This window comes from Chroicocephalus ridibundus, chromosome 3 (genome assembly GCF_963924245.1).
Source record: "Chroicocephalus ridibundus chromosome 3, bChrRid1.1, whole genome shotgun sequence".
In the NCBI taxonomy this organism is placed as follows: domain Eukaryota; kingdom Metazoa; phylum Chordata; class Aves; order Charadriiformes; family Laridae; genus Chroicocephalus; species Chroicocephalus ridibundus.
Window position 1 is genome coordinate 78,957,063 of NC_086286.1, and position 16,782 is coordinate 78,973,844.

General features: G+C 43.0%; 1 protein-coding gene across 6 annotated transcripts in view; it reads left to right on the plus strand.

The window, feature by feature from the left end:
• Window positions 1-16,782, plus strand: part of SESN1 (sestrin 1) — an 81,142-nt gene that overhangs the window by 48,032 nt on the left and 16,328 nt on the right. Inside the window, exon 1 of one of the 6 annotated variants that reach the window (XM_063329833.1) lies at window positions 15,478-15,605. The exons of 2 other annotated variants lie outside the window; for them this stretch is intronic. The gene's annotated coding sequence lies outside the window, so the exon portion shown is untranslated. 3 more of the 6 variants (XM_063329832.1, XM_063329830.1, XM_063329828.1) reach the window with 3 other exon arrangements.

Consider the following 16,782-nt stretch of genomic DNA (forward strand, 5'->3'; position numbering starts at 1 on the left):
CGACTTGCCTCCCCATTGTCAATATTTGCACTAGTTATATTGAAGGTGTACAGTTATAAAAGTCTAACAGAGAATAGCAAGATCATCAGTTACGTAAAGGAGGGAAAACACCTAATCAGTATAGCATGCCTGGACAGACTATTGCAATTTATGTGTCTCTTTGGTATCTGCTAGCTGTACCTTGTGGGGATGGTAAACAATGAGTTTTAGTACACAGCTTTAAAAGAGGGAGAGGGGGGGAGTGAGGGAACAGTATAGCTCAAAGCACCGTACAAGCATTAAATAGCCCTAACACAGAGCCCACCTCACCAGCTACGCATAAAGCAGCCTGTTTTACCCCCGCTGTGTGCCAGGAGACTGACACAGAGATAAGGTTAAACAGTATGTACAGAATTCAAGGGCACAGTTTCTTTTTGCTTTCTTATCTGTACAGACTTCTCAATTGACTTTTAATCCTTCTTACACAGGCTGTTTAAATCCCATCAACACTGTTTATAAATGGCGGGTTTTTTAATAACTCAGCCGTACCCAAGCAGACAGTTTTAAGATTGCTGCTGAATGCTGCTGTGTTCATTAAATCTCTTAGTGTTGCCAGCTGTCCACTATTTCTTGCCTACTGAAAGGCTTTGAGTCCCTTTGTACTTTGGGACTTAACTGTTTTTGTTAAATTGTGTTAAGAGGTACTCCAACATCTTCTGTCACTGGCCTGTAGTGTTAATTGCAATGTCGATGATAGTTTGATGTCTGAAAATCTGTGTGATAATTAGATGCTCTTTGCGACTGTGATTTATGTAATTGTTCTGAAGAGGAGAAATAAAGAAAGGCATCTGGATTTTCTTTCTCAGATGCTACACATTTAATAACATATAAGGTTGTCTCTGAATAATGCTGCTGATTTTAGAAGGAAATTGTAATAAGGTCCATCGAGTTACACTGAAGACTAGTTTTTGTATGTAACTGCTGACATAACCAGCTGGAATTGTCCCAAGCTTGGTGAGTGTTTGTCCAAAGAGAGAAAACAAATACAGTAGCTGCAGTGGAAGGAACAGATAGGCTACCATTTTATTTTCACATTGAATTTTTGTGTTTCTGTTTACTAGCAGATCTGCTTAATAATAAAACTTGTAAGTTCAATTCTATGAATTGAATCCATCTGCAGAGGTTATACACCAAAGCTCTCTGGCCATTGGAAAGGATTTAGTTGCAGTTTGGTCACAGACTCAGGTAAACCCATCTTTTCCGTGAAGTGCCTGCCCTATCTTTAACTTTCACTGTTTGAAAGTTTAGTGAAGTTGAATCACATACTAAACCTCACCCCGCAAAAACTGCTTTTAGTCTGACAGATGTGATTTCCACTTAGTGCTGATGTACTACACAGCAATTTATGAAGCTGCTGTCCTGGGTGAGTCCCTAAGGGGGACTGACTAAGGGAGGCCATCCCCAAGCTAGACAAGTAGAGGGATGCTTTTCCCTAGGAGTCTTTGGCCCCAGATCTTCTTTCTTACTCTCCCCATGTAAGCCTCTGGTTTGTCATCCTTCACTTCCAGAAACTGCCTTTTCTGGCTTTGCACACCCCCATGTCCTTAGTGACTGGTGGATCCAGCTGTCCGTCACTAGGGAGGAACACAGCCTGTTTTCTTCTACTTTTACATGTATATGACATACAGGGAGAGTTTTCAACCTCTGCCTTCTGAGTTCTTCCAAGGTAGAAGGAAGTTGTGGTGTGATACTAGCTGAAACTCATTCTGCACTTAATGAACTCTTGTAAGTTTCAGGTTCATAATAACAAGCTCAAACCCAGATAAATTCTGCCAGACTTTGTATTTCCTGGGGCAGTTCAGACGTTTTCTGTCTGCAAGTGGCTTTGATAATGAGCCATCAGCAAAGTAATAACCTGCTCTTGCAGAGCTAGAGGTCTTTTGGAAATAGCAGCAACCTGTAGCATAGCAGAAATCAGACTCTTGCATACCTTGAAAAGAAAGTCTTTGCAGGTGGAGGTTGAGAGGAGTACTGGGGGCCTGCTTTGCTTGCGGTTGTTGTCCTGAAGCTTTAGAACATCACTCTAGCCCTTTTGCAGTTCTAGTTCTCGTGTCATGGAAGAATGCAGCTGTCCTAGTTTGGGAAGGAGCGGGAGCAAGACAAACTGAAAACAATAAACCAGAAGAAAAATGTTATCCTGATTTCTGTCTGTAATACCCAGTTTTGTATGACCCAAGCCATAGTGACTTTTCGTAACTGTGCTTGCTGGAGCTGCCGCATGCTCTGAAGGGAGAACATCCTCTGTTCTGCACATGGTACCACTAAGTTATCACTGGTGCTTGTAGTAGGACTGTCTGGAGTCAGGCAAGCAGGCAGGGCTGCTGTACAGATCCAGGGCACAATTCAGTTAATTACAGCCTAACCAGGCTAGCGGTAAGTAATTCAAGATAGGGTGGTAAAAAAAGTAAAATCAGATTTGTTCTACAGTAATTTCTGATTCTTTGAAGTAGAGAAGTAATGTCAGGGAAGGTGGAACAGTGAGAGAAAGGAAGGAGGGATGATGTAGAGAGGAGGGAGCCCAGGCTGCGAAGAGGGACGTTAGCTTGTGACTGAGCTGTGATTAGTGTGCACTGATGTGAATCTGAAAGCCCAGCTGTTCTCTCTACATTCTCATCACTTTTAGGTGTCGTCTTCAGTTAACTGGCTTTTGTGTTCTGAATTTTGTGACTGTATTTGCTGAAGGGGCTTCCCACCAGGGAAGAACTTGGTATACAAGATGTGCCGGTACACCTGTATTAAGGGATACACACATAAGTCGGTATCATCTAAATTTAAAGAGTTCCATTTTCTACATTTGATTCATGTTTAAGCAGAATTTCATTACATAAAATAGGTCATGAACCCAGGGTCCTTTTGAGTCTCCTATCTGCGTTTGGCTGTACAAACCTGTGTTTGGCAGTTTGCAAAAATACTGGGCAAAGGAAAAAGTTGGAAAATAATTCCACAGCATGGAACAGATGTGCTGATTCTTAGAAGAAGTGTCACTTAGAAGTTAATTGAAAACTTTGGAAGCTTTCTTTCTGTGTCTTTCCCCACCCACTTTTCACATATTTGCAACACTGCTTTACTTCAAAAGTTTTCAAGTTGGTTTAAGGGCACCTAAGATGGGATCCTCTGCTTGATGTTGTTTGTAAGCAGCAAGCCATGGAGATTAAGTGCCCTTCCACCACAGGAACTGTATGCTTTCCAGGGTAATGTACAAAATACACTTAGGTAATGTTCGAGGTTGTTACCAGACTAAAAATATGTGCTGTTTCTCTGGGCAGTTTGCTTAAATCTTCAAATCTAATTTGTTGACTCTAGTTCCCTTCATGTTCCTTTCACAATGCACTGTTAGTTACAAATTTTCTGAGCAGCTGCCCACTCCCCTTGCCCCCTGAGACAACTGGGAACATGGGCTAAAGGTTGTAGATGGTCCGATCAGGAAGTTCACATTAGTGTCAAATGCAGTTGCATAGCTTCTCCAACAGTTGGTGGAAGTTTTGTGTGAGGAGAAGAGGAAAACATATTTAGGGAGAGACTTGTATAAAACATATGGGAAAAATGGATGCAGCTGTATTCCTTCAAATCTGATGGTGGACAAAATAGCAGGATAAATGCCATTAACATTTAGTTGATACTTTGCTAGTTGATGGAGAAAACATGAAATAAATTTGCTTTTAGAGGTTTTATTTACTGTTTGAAAACTATCAAGTGTTGTTGCTCTATTCTGTCAACAAACTGTTCATAAAAAGAAACCACTCAGTTTTCATTATATTCTTCTATTTATTTAAAAAAATGTTTAACCATGCATAGCTCAGTTATGAATTTAGTAGGATACTCAAATGCAAAATTCAATTACTTTAAAACAGACAACTTCTATCAAGAGAGCTTGTTCAAAAAAGGAGTGGAAAAGGCATTTACTTGCCAAGTTCAGACTTCTGTTTTACTGCAGCTCCCGATATTCCCAACTTTTAAATAGGCTGCAGTCCTTCCCATGCTCTAGGTACTTGGGATCGAGCATGTTCTCGGCTACTGTTGACTGAGAATTGTAAGCCAGTAACTCTCAACGTGAAGCTGATTGCTTTAAGACTGGCTTGGACACCTCTGTGTCCAATGTTCCTTAGTGGTGTACTTTTAGAAAAAGGTTTTGCATAGTGACTTGTTTGTGGTTGTTCTCTGTTTTTTTAATAGCCACATAAATGTCAACAAGCTGGCACACGAGGCAGCATAGCAGGGTTGTAGGATAACTGTGGCCAGTACCTTTCCGTCATTCTTGTATCCAGATGCCTTCTTAACTTACCCTCTCTCTTGGAGAGTATTCTTGTGATTCCTCTATACTCAGGCCTGGATTTGTGCCATCTGTCCCATACATGCTGGTTGCTTATTACCAGGCAGTCCTGTCAGTGCTTGAGGGAGTAGCGTCCCTCTCCTGGGAAACTTGTGGCCGGTAAGGCTTTCTTAAAACAAAGGCTCATTTGTTGATATGTAAAGCAACAATGCAGAGACAAGAATATTGAGCCAAAAATCTAAATGTATGTTTTGTTTTATGTGAATGTCTGTCTTGTTATAAGGCAGAACAGGCAGTTGTGTTGGTTGTTTTTCCATCAGTGGGTACTCATGCAGAGAGTTAGTCTGTTTTTAGGACCCCATAAATAGTGCTGGCATTACCCACACACATTCTTGTTCCTTCCACCGCTGTCCTGCCTTTCCCTCCCCTCCTGGAAGATTGTATAGACAAGGGAAAAAAGGAATTTGGTCACTTGAGGCTTTTGGTAGCTGGTTACACAGTCTCTGTAAAATGACTGCTGCGTGCATATACCCAGGTGTCTGATGTGTTTTGGGCAGGTTCAGACCTATTACACATGCGATGCTTAGGAAGTCACAGGCAGTGCCCAGTGAGCTGGATGTGTTCTAGATGCACTGCAGTTACTTTTCATGTTTTTTCAAAATTTGTTGTTTTAACATCGTGTATGCTGGCCACCTGGGCTGTGCCCACAAGTGTTCCCATCCAGAAATGAGAGACCTCTATCCAGTGATTTCTTTTATTGCGAACCAGCTCCCCAGCTTGCCTCTAGCTACTTTCCTCTGCCCCTCCGAGCAGCTATGTATAAGAAAGGTTCAGAGGTTCAGAGCCGTTAGGAGAACTTGTCCAGTTGCTGTATCATGTCAAACAGGGCAAAGTCCTCCACTTCTAACATATTTGCTGTACAAGCTTATATGGGGGTTATCTTTCTTTCCTGTTCAGGTCAGCTTAGGCGTGGTCAGACGATGAATTTTGATTGCTTGTACAAGACCATTTCCCTCAGCCAGGGCAATGTGCTGCCAGAAACAACCTGAAGTCTCAAGTGACCCTAGTATAAAACATTCCCTTCCAGCAAAGTCTTGATTGTATTTCAACAAATACAGCTATTAAGGACAGCTATTAAGAAAGTGCCTGCCTGGGTGTGTAATGCTGCATTAATCTTCTGTAGCCCTGAGAACAAATTTATTGTAGAAAATGTGACCCTTGCACATGAAAGAAAGAATATAGATGATATTGCAATATGAATTCAAGAACGCAGGTTTTTATTTATTTATTCTTACAGAGCAGAGAATCAGCCTCTTGGAAACAAGAGGGGCCCAGGGACCCCTTTCACTTGCCAAAGATGAACCTCCCTTTCTGGGTCCTGGTCAGTGCAAGTTCTAAATTTCACCTGCTGGCTGTGGACATGCAAACACCTTGCCTTAGCAAAATGACTCCCACCAGGCTTAAGTTTAAATTTAAATGGCTGATCCTCAGGAGTTCTCTCTCTTTCTCTAGCCCAGCATCCGAATTCTGCCCTGCCAGTCTCTGATGGTTCAAATCCTAATGCTGATCCTGGCTCTGGTTTCTCTCTGAGCCCCAGATCTAAGCTCACCAAAATGATTTCTCACGGACTCATCCCAGTCCTGTTTGGTTTAGCCATCGTGCAGTGATCCTTGACAACTCCAGACCTGTGCTTTGCCAAGTAATTCCTTATTTGCCTACAGCTCTAGGAGTTGGTCTCTGGCCCTTGTTGGCTACAATCCGAACTCGGTTTAGCCTCAGCCCTACGAGCTTCAGAAGAGTGTGATGGTACATGAAAATTTCTTTCGAGTCACATTTCACATTAAGTTATAAATCATTTGGTACTCTTGTGAAAATTATCTTTACATTTACAGAAATAGTAGAATGAATTATTTTTGTGGTAGTCTCTCTGAAGAGGAGGATTTCTCAGGAAGGTGACAAACACACTGTGATAAAGAGAAATCATCCTCTCTGTTGCTGTTTGTAACATAGGCATGTCAGTGAATGAATAAGAGGTTTTTTTGCTAGTAGATTAGCTTACGGGCTTCAGTGATCATTGTTGCATCTTCATTGGTAGTGAAAATGTGGTCCAGCTCTGCCCAAGTTTTCCTGTACGGCATTGTGTTTTGCTGACATGGAATCCCTGCTGAGCAGTTAGAGGGCAGTTGTCACATTGGCGTGAAACTGAAGGACAGGTATGGATTTGTAGCTTTACTGACAGGTGGTGTTTGAATGCTATAGGTTCGTACACAGTAAAACAGATTTACAAGCTCATATGTCAACTGTAAACACAAACCCCTTATTTAAGGACATTATCCCTACTTTCATACTGTCTTAGTAAAATTTGTTTGTGTTTAGTATGGTATGTGTGCATTTTTATTTATTTACTTGTACTTTGTTTATTTACTTTATGCTTGAAACTGCTATAAATCAGGCTTTAATGCTAGCTTGATTGCAAAATACTGATTCTGCTATGGAAAACTGAGAGCATTGTGTCTTCTGCAGCATGCCTGCTGTATGTATTTTGTTTGTGGTTTCCGCGCATTTGAATCTCGGGGGCTACACATATAGTGCTGGCCTTTCCCAGGACTTTTGAAGTATCACATCTTTAAAATGCTGTATAGAAGTAGTCAGGGTGGTCCAACAATGGTAGGTGGCCTTTCCTCTCTCACAATAGCAAGTGGTTGATTTAAAATTATGATTGTTAACAAACAGTGGATTTACGGTTAAGTTCCAATATTGCGGTTAACTTTTAAAAAAACCAAACCAATCAAGACACTTAACAGTATTTGAACAGAAAGTGCTAGAATTGGTTTCAAGCCTGTTTTGATTTAGTACTCCTAGCAAATATGCATTTGAGAAGGTAGGTGGGGGAAGGTATTTAACAGTTTCATTGTTTGGATGTCACCATTGCAGACAGCAGCGTTGCAAAGCCCAGAAAACTCTGTGGGTTTATTGAGATCCCAAGCAGTTCAGTTGCAGAAATCTCCCTGCAGTTTTACAGTTGCCCTGCAGGGACCCAAAGCCTCTGTGGCCAGTGGAAAAGTGCCAAGGTGACAGCGGGGGTAGGAGGGTAAGGAGATGGTCCTGCAGGCAGCTTGGTGGCAGGCCAGCTTGTCCCAGGGGCCTTGAGGGAGCTTTCCAAGCTCTGGAGAAATCCAGGAGTTAGGAGGATGCAGAAGTTGTGCCATGTTAAACAGGGGCACGTGTACAATGTCCTTGAAGCACGTGTTGGTGGTGGCATTGCAGCTTGCTGCGCCTGCTCTGGGGCTTATCAGAGCGGGTGTTGGCTGCTGCTGTTTCTGGTTACAGGGCAGGTGTGGCCCCCAATGGGCCAGGGGGCTCCTGCTCCCTGCTGTACCTTCAGGGCAGGTGTCAGTGTCGTTTTAACTTACAGTAAGTGAAAAAAGTGGTATATTAATGCAAGTGTCAAAACAGTAAAACCCACTGGAGGAAATGGTCTTGACTGCTGAGTAGGAGACAGACCAGATCTTTTAGGAATTTTATCAGCAGGAAAGCAGTGCTTTTTTTTCAGTTCTTCTCTTTTAGAAATCAAAGGCCTAGTAAACTGATTAGAGTCAAAATGTCTTAGCCATGTCATCTTCTCAAATACAGAAGAATACAGTGCTGAATTTAAACGAAACACTAATAACAACTGCCAAAAATGGTAAGAAATAAGATTCATCTGGTTTTTGTTTTCATGATTCGCCTCAAGCAGAGGTCTTCATTGGTTTGTCTTTGAATAGAAAAGTAAAAGAAACAGATTTGATTCGAAAGTGGCACATCTGGTATTATCTCCTTAATTTATAACAATCAAGTGTTGAATAGTACCTAGAGAATGATCTGTTTTCTTAACTGCTATCATTAAATCAATGATGTGGGTTACTATTCTAGGATGATGTTTGTTACTTTTGTACTTAACTTTTTGCCAAGATAATGTTCTAAGGAGTTGATAAATCCTATAATATTATTTTACTTGGCTCTATATATTAAACAAATATGGAGAGAGATTCAGTCTCGAGGAACTTGCAACCTTACCATCAAGATAGGTCATTACAGAAAACGCAAGGGGAATACATCTTTATAGGTATTCAGATTTTTTTCCTAATAAAAAAAACTTTGATGGTTTTCCAAAACTCACAAACTCAGATTAACAACATATATTATTTGGGTCACAGCTAGACTGTGAAAACTGAAAAGAAATGATTTTTTTTTCCTGTCTGCTGCTCTGAGTTACACTGAGCATATGCCTGAAAGTGGCAAGTGTAAGAAGAAAGCCACAAAACAGTTCCCCAAACTGCAGTTACTGATATAAGGGTTCCTGAATCTCTAGCGGTACTTCCCATATTCGTTTAGTACTATTTCACTTGATTTTATCTCATTGTAACAATCAAGCTATAGAAGAATAGCGCAGAGTCTTCTTGAAGTGTATTAAGTGACATGACATGCTGTTGTCGCATTCCCGTCTTCTTACTTGTCTTTTCATGGGGAAAACATTGAATTTATTTAAAAAAAAAAAAAAAAAAGGAAAAAAAAATAATTTAGGTTTGGGCTGCAGTGTGGATATATGAGAGATTAAGGGTTGCCTTGAAGAAGCCTAACAAAGCATTTTATAAATTGATAGTTTGTTCCTTGGTGAAAGCTCTGTAGAAATAAGCTTTTTGTTTGTTGTACCTGCAAAATCCAAGTCAGTCACGAGCCTCAGGTCTGAGTTTCAAGCAATTTTCTAGAAATACACCTTGAAGCCCCTTAAAGTAAAGATGACAAAAAGCTTCTGGTGAGGAGAAGAGCTTCTGGGTTGCATGTCTGTCTGTACCAGAGTATGAAAGTGGGTTTTAGTTGCAACTTCTTCACAGGACACTTGCACAGCATTTCCTGCATGCTTGCTGCAATGTCTCAGCAGTGCAGCTCTGGGTCACTGGCTGTCATGGTCTCACCCAATTCCAGTAAGCCAGGTATAACACTCCTGTATTCCTAAAGGCATTTTTCCCCATGTGCTTGCTGTTGGCGTCTGATTTCTGTGAGAAGCAAATAATGACCTCCATTTCATTGCTTTTTCTTCTGTTTCCGTATAAAGACTATTTCTGGGGTGAAATGCAGTTTAAAAAACCCAGAAGCCTTAAACTCAGACAGAGATGATTCAGCTGGCCTTCCTGTGCTTTGAAGGCACGCATTTGCATTGTGCAAAAAGGTTTTGTTTGCAGTGGATTGCCCAGAGTGATAAGGCAGCTTCCATCTGTGTAGGACAGGCCTTCCAACAGCATCCTTACAGGACAGCGGTGAAGCACGGTCAGACAGCATTCCAGGTAGCATAGCAAGCAGGGGACTGCATTGTCTCATTGCTCTCAACTGAATCATTTATGAGGACTAGGAGTTGCAGGAAGTTCCTGAGGGTGAATTTTCAATCAACTGAGAAAGGATATTCGTCCCTTTTCAATATTCATCGGGGGGGGGGGGGGGGGGGGGAGAGGGGCTGAGAAAAGGATAGTAAAATGGATCCCAGCTCCAAGGAGCTGTGCAAAATGTCTTGGCGTTGCTGTGACCCAGCATTTTGCTAACTGAAGGGAAGAGGAGAGACCTCTTTAGGCCAAAACAGTTCTAGACACCTGTGAGCTGTGTTAAGTTTTATTTTTCTTGATTGAACTCCCAATGCACTCTTTTATTAAGGCTAAATTAGGTTTTTTTAAACATTAATGTTTATTTAGTACTGAGAGACTGCAGAGTGGCTGGCAGCCTGCTCTGTTCCATTCCCCAGAGAGTGTCAATCTGCAGCTGGACAACTGGTCCCTCTCCGTACACCCTCTAGCCACCAAAAGATCAGAAGTTACCTGTGAGTTACCAAGGTCAGTTATTAAACTAATTAACACGGACTTTCCTTTTGGGGGAGCTTAGGGGTGTGTTAACCAGAGTATTCTCACGTAGTGCATGAGCCTGGAGCCACCTCAGAACAGTATCAGAAGAACCCACTTCTGTAACGCTGGGTATTCACAGCAAGCCAGACAAACAACTTTTATAGTTTAGCTGCTGTTTATCAGCCTAGGAGGAGCTGTGTACCCTCATAAAAAGGGGGAAGAATAATCTGGTAAAACATTCTTTCAATCTACTAAACTTTAGATATGCATCTTTAATCTCTACCTATGTGTGTGTCTGTCTTAGAAACCATAAGTCTGTTTTCATGTCCTTGCCAAAGCATGAATAATCTCCAGATCTCAATTTCTTGTAGTTGAGATCAACTTCCCTACATTAAACTTTGTACTTCTGCTACCTAATAACTGCAGAAGAGAATGTTAAATTTGAACATGCTTTGGGGAGAGAAAAAACAAAACAACTTGTGGTTTAGAGGTGGCGGCAAGCTGTGGAAATCTTAAAAGCAGAAATTACCAGAAGAATGCCTGTTTTGGGGAATAAGAATCCTGAGTGATGAACCAAATAGTTCAGGGAACAGATTAAAGCCACTGGAGTTCTTGGAACTTGGTGAGTTAAAGTCTGTCAACTGTGAGAACAGCTCTGAGAGAAAAGATGCTGGGTCTTTTGGTGGGGATACAGTGAGCTAGGAATGACCTGATCTGTAATTACTCGCAAAACCCCTTGATTATTTGCAAGTCATTTGACCAATAAAGCTGAAGATGTGGCCATTAAGAAAGCAGCATGTAAGAAAGAGCTAGAAATAGAAAAATAGTATTTCAAGGATGAATAAGGTTTGAAGAACAAACTATAAATATAATCTCTGAATATTGTAAAATGTTTAGTCTTAGCAAGCCTTGCAAGCCTAAAGACTACAAAAGAAAAACATATATATTAGTCTAAACTTATATCCTGATGTGCCCAGTTGTCAGCCCTCTGTTCTCCTAAATGACTTGTTTTTGTTATTATTATAAAGATCTCAGGTGCAATGCCATTCCTAAGGGCTGATCCTTCTCGACACACACAGCAAGAATGTAGATTGTACAGAGAATACAGTTTATCTTCCTCCCTAGAATTATGTACTAATTCTAATAATAGAGTGGGTTTTGTGAAGGCTAACAAATCAGATTGTTAAGGTTAAATCAAGAAGAATGCTTTGAAATACTGCCCATTTTTTCTTGACCTGCATGCTAGGATGATATATTCTTCTATTTAAATTCTTTCATCACTGTAATGAATGGTTCGATTGCTGTGCCTCCCATATTGTTACGATGATAAAGATTTTTGCCGTTTTAGAAATAACAAATGTATAATAAAGGGATAGAAGAGATTAGGAGATACATTTGAAATTTGTTGTGAAAAGGGTAGTGGCTGTGGACAGCGAGGAACGAGAGGAATCCACAGGGAAATGTTCAGAGCGGCTGGCATGGGGCTCTTTAGTCATTGCTGAAACACCTGGTGACTTCATTAAGGCACCAGATTAGGTGGAGCTGCTCGAGCTGTTCTGGTTGAAGAGATTCTTGCCCCGGTGCTTTTATTGCTGCTTCTTCGCTAGGAGTTATGTCCCCTGAGAGCTGGCCGTTGTTAGTAATGCCTAACCTCTTTCAGTCAAAATGAGTTAATACAATTAAAAAAAACCAAATAAAATCAAAACTTCCCCAACCCAAAGTAGTTCTCTGAGATCGCTTACTTTGACTAAGCAGTACTGAGTGCTGTTTGCAGCAGCTGGGTGGGCAGGTCTTAGGGGAGAGACCCGTACCCCCTGCCGGGGGACAGTGACACCCGGGCTAGTACTGTAACCTCTTCAGCTGGCGTAGCTGCAGATGGGAGATACCGTGCGGACACAGCCATCAGCCGTCTCGGGGGGTTCAAAGCTTGGGTTGTTACTTGATTTGAACTTGAATCTGTTTTGATCAAATGCAAATCAAACCAGTTCAAAATCCCATTCACACTGGGACGTGAGTGCTGGTATTTGCATCCATTCTGCTCAGCTTGCTACATCTTGCCACAGCTGGCGCTACCCTACAAAACAGCGAGAGAAATCCAGTCCTAAGAACTAATACAAGTTGGGTAGCTCAGAGCCCTGAAGAATTATCTGGTTTTACTTGTAAATATTCCTGGGAAAGAATCATCTGATCATCCTCCGAGATGTTAATTGGATGTCCAGGGCACTGCAGTAACAGGCATTTTGAATGCTCTTGCTTGGATAGCTTTTCTGTGGAAAGAATTTAAGATCTTGGCTTGCCAGTTCTTTGGAGTCATCTGTTTGTGCTGAACTTGACTCAAAAAAAGTCGCCCTATTGGACTGAAATGGAACCAGTCCAAGTTACAGCGGCTAAATGCAGACATATGTGTTTGCAGGATCAGGCTTTTCATGTTGTAACTGGTTGGTCTCCTTTTAGCTTCACCAGGACATTTCTTTAACTGAAGCAGCAATAAGGAAAAACTGTATTTCTGATGACTTAACCTAGAGAGCACAGGTGTTAAATGCCATCCTTTTGTGCAGGCAGCTTTTATGGAAACGCTTGCTATGAAAGAGTATGTTTCCATGCTTTAGGTGGTGTTTGCTTTAGGTGATTTCATGTGTATCTATCATACACTCTTTCTGGGTGAAAGGAAACTTGGTATCTATTGATATTTTCACATTAAACATTTGTTGTTGTTTTTTCCTTTATGAGCATTTCACTCGATCTCTGTTTACTTGCATTGATACATGGTCAAACATACCGTTGTGTTTCCACGGGGGAGTGCTCAAGTTATGCAAACTGTACCCTAGAACTGTCCCTGTCTCCCCTGGCTGCACTGGGTTCTGCACTCATTAGTACCCAAACGGGCTTTGTGCTGGTGTCAAACCATACTCCCTCTTGAAATTGCTCATGTAGCTTGTCTTCCTAGCCCCCAAATGGAAGTAGTTTCAGTCTACAATTGCGTACTGATTGCTAGACCAGCACATGGCCTAGTTTTGCGTGTTCTTCAGTTTGTAGGAGTTGCACTTTGGAAATCCTTGTGTGAGGGCTGGGGTGGAGAAAGCGCCTGCAGCAGACTGGGGTGATGAGATTCTGCTAAGGCAGAGACATACCTGGGGGCTGAGCGGAGCTCGTGTACTCCGGCCATATGGGAGAGCTTTTAAGACCATTATTATTTGTTTGTTACAGCTGTGCAACTTCCTCTTCCCCTTTGTACATGCTTTTTCTGACATGCTGTCACGGCCTTCATCTGTCCTGATACAGAAAGCAAAGCACACAGTATAATTTCCTACCTTCTGCTGTTCAGCTGGTTGTTTAATGAGAATTTCCCTTGGCCAAAGTCAGAGAAAAATCTGTATCTGCCAAGGTTCTTTGTATAGGAACAAATGTTAACATAAACAGGCTTCCTCACAAATATCCAAGCAGGGCAATCGACCACAGTGGGGGAAAAACACTTCAGGGAACTGAGGGAATGCTGCTTCCCCCACCCCCCCCAGCCCTGTTTTCTTCCAAGGGTGTTAACAAATTCGTTGAAGGGGATGACCTTTCATCTCACGTCCAGGAAGACTTCTTATGGTGAGGCATCTTCTTGCATTTCAGCTTTCAGGTAATTACTCTCTTTTTTGACAGTGTTTCTGAGTGCAAGCCAGTTCTTTGCCTGTGTTGCAAGAGGAGCCCGTTCCTTCTCTTTTTGTTATGTTTTGCCTGAAGTAAGGAAGTAGCCAGTGGGAATTAAACAGTGTTCTTAATTAGTTTATTTTACTGGCTCACAAAATGCAACCTTCCTTGCCAGTATTGCATTCTTCTTCTTTTTCCATGCTTCTGTTGAGCATTTTATAAAGTGCAAGTAGGTATGAAGCACACTTCATTTCTTCTGGAGCAATTTAGCAGCTTAAAGCCAACGCCTCAAGTAAGGAGCTGTGGTACCTGGGCATCTCTAGGTAACTTAACCTCATAATTTCTTCTAAAACTTCAGAAGTAGAGTATCCTTTGGCTCTCCAGAGTTAATTGCATGGCCCAGAGAGGTAAGGGTATTTGGAAAGTGGAGAGGAAAGGAAGCCTTTAAAGCTTTAGCACTAGAAATGTGCAGAACTGCTGCCTTGAGTCATGTTGCCACATTCCCCTGACCGTCCTTGGTGTTTTCTGCATTTCGCAGCACGATTCGTACACCCATAACAGGAACAGCCTGTGAACGCTTTTTCAGTGTTCGGTTTTACATTTAACAGAAGTGTAAAGTTCAGTGTCATGGAATTTCCCTGCTTGTTGTTAGATAGCTTGGTAGGACTCAAAACCAACCAGCCTGAATTGTAGGCAGAAGCCTTCCTCCCCGAAATGAGTATGTTCAGGGGTTCAGAGCTGTCCTGGCCTCCTCCCATTAAAACTGCAATAGAAGTTCTCCTCTTGGGGTCTGTCATATTTTATTTTAATTCAAAATATTTGAAGGAAAATAATCTAAGAGTTTAGCTTTGTAGATCTTAAGAGTGCTGTGGAACACCAAAAAATCCCCAAACCAATAGTCATGTGGGCCAGCTCAGGGACTTGGGTTTTGGTTTTTTGGTGTTTTTTTCTTTTTTTTTTTTAAATAATTGATGCCATAAAATCCCAAACCCGAAGAGGTAGGAGATGGAAGGCATCTGGCAGAGTTTACAGCCCTGGGGGGTCAACGAGAGAAGTACAGCCTGCTGCAAACAAAGGCTGAGTGTTTTGCTGATGCGATTGCAAAACATATGTTTGCCCAGGACTGTTATGATCTTGGGAATAGGCAGGAGGCCAAATTTCTGCAGCAGCATACTTAGTCACACAAATATCTACAAAATGCTAACCTCTTGCGATTTCTCAGTTTAAAAGCCGTAATTACTTTGTTGCTTCAAGACAAGGTAGACAGAAACTCTTGCATAAGGAGCAGGGGAGAGGAAGAAAAAAAAAAAAAAAAAGTGTTGTCCAAAGAGCTTTTCCGTGCCGGGGAGGAGAGCGGAGCGGGGGAGAGCGGGGCTCGGGGGGAGTGGGTCCCCAGCCGGGCTGGGGGCAGCACGGAGGAACTGGGTAGGTGGGGTGGACTGGGAGAGGCCTGGGGCTCTGCGGGGCCACTTGCCCCCGAGGCGGGGGTTACCCCGCTGCAGCGGCTGCTGTTTCTTCTCCCCCTTTCCCTGCCGTTCGTTGCCATTCCCGGGCGGTGGGAGCAACCGGCGGGCCGCGGCGAGCAGCTGCCCCCCGGCCGCCGCTCCGCCCGCGCGGTGGGAGGGAGGGAGGGAGGGAGCGGGGGCCGGTCCGCCGGCAGGGCCCGCCCCGGCGGCTGTGGGCGGTGCGGCAGAGCGGCGGCGGGGCTGCCGGGGGAGCGGGGCCAGCCCCAGCCCCGCAGCGCTGGCAGGAGGGAGGGTGGCGAGGCCGGCCCCCAGCCCAGCACCCAGGTACCCGGCGGGCGGCGAGGGGCTGGGGCCGCGGCGGGCCCCCCGCAGGGCTGACCCTCCCCCGGGGGTGGTGGTCGTGCTCCCCCGGAGAGCATCCCCAGGGAGAGATCCCTGCTGGAAGGTGGGATTCAGAGCTACTGGAGGGTAACTTTGGGGGATTTGCTGGTCTTTTCTAGTTCCCTTCTGCGGAATGTCCAGCTACAGTGACAATGCAGGTGCTGCCGTTATCCTCCCCATTGCCACCTGATCCCAGAAGGGCTGTGTACCGCTTGTGTGGGTGCTGGTGGGGTGTCTGCTGGGTTTTTAGGCTTTATCCAACTAATTTTTGCCTCTGAATTGCCTGGTATTTATTTTGTTCTTGCACAGCCTTGGATTATCCTTTTGAAACAGTGAGGTTGGTCCTGCCTTTCTGATAGAGAAGAGCTTGCTGTAGTTGTAAACAAGTACAAGTCAGTAGTGTTATTTTGGACAGGAATTAAAATGCTGCTTTGGATCTCTTTTAAAAATTTCTTAGTGTCACCATGTTAAGATTTCTTATCTTAAAGAAAACTTTTAAATCCTCAAACTGCTTCAGGCTGCCACAGAAACTATTTTGTATTTTTCTGGTTTGTGCAGATCTAGTACATGTCGGATACAAGTTGCTTTGCTTTGACATAATCCAGCAGTAAAGTCTACATAATGCAAACGGTAACTGTCACATTTAAACTTGTTTCCTTCTGTGTCACTGATTTAAACAGTGTTTACAGCGTGGAAATTGCAGAGGTTCCTTCCAAATCCTTTGCCCTTTAATACTTTATGTTTCACTGTAGGCGTTACAGAACTAGCCTATAGAAAAGCTAGGCACTAGTCACTGAAATTCAGCCTCTTGGTTTCAGTGAGCTCAAATCAAAAGTAAATTGGGTTGTGGTCTCTAGGCAGTTTTGTCAGAAAACCACTTCAGGAAGAGCTATTACTGCTGAGGAAGAGTAGGTAGCACTTAGGTGCCTTGAGACTACTCCAGTTGGACCTGCTCTTACTGCTCGGTCCTAGAAGATGACCAGAGAAGAGGTGTCAGAGCTTGAGACTGAGGAGTCTGGCCTTTCCTTCCTGCCGGTGTGAACAGGGTATGTGACCTCGGGCACACACTCGCTTGCCTAGATTTCTGTCTTGAATCAAGTCACATAAACTAGTTGGGCAT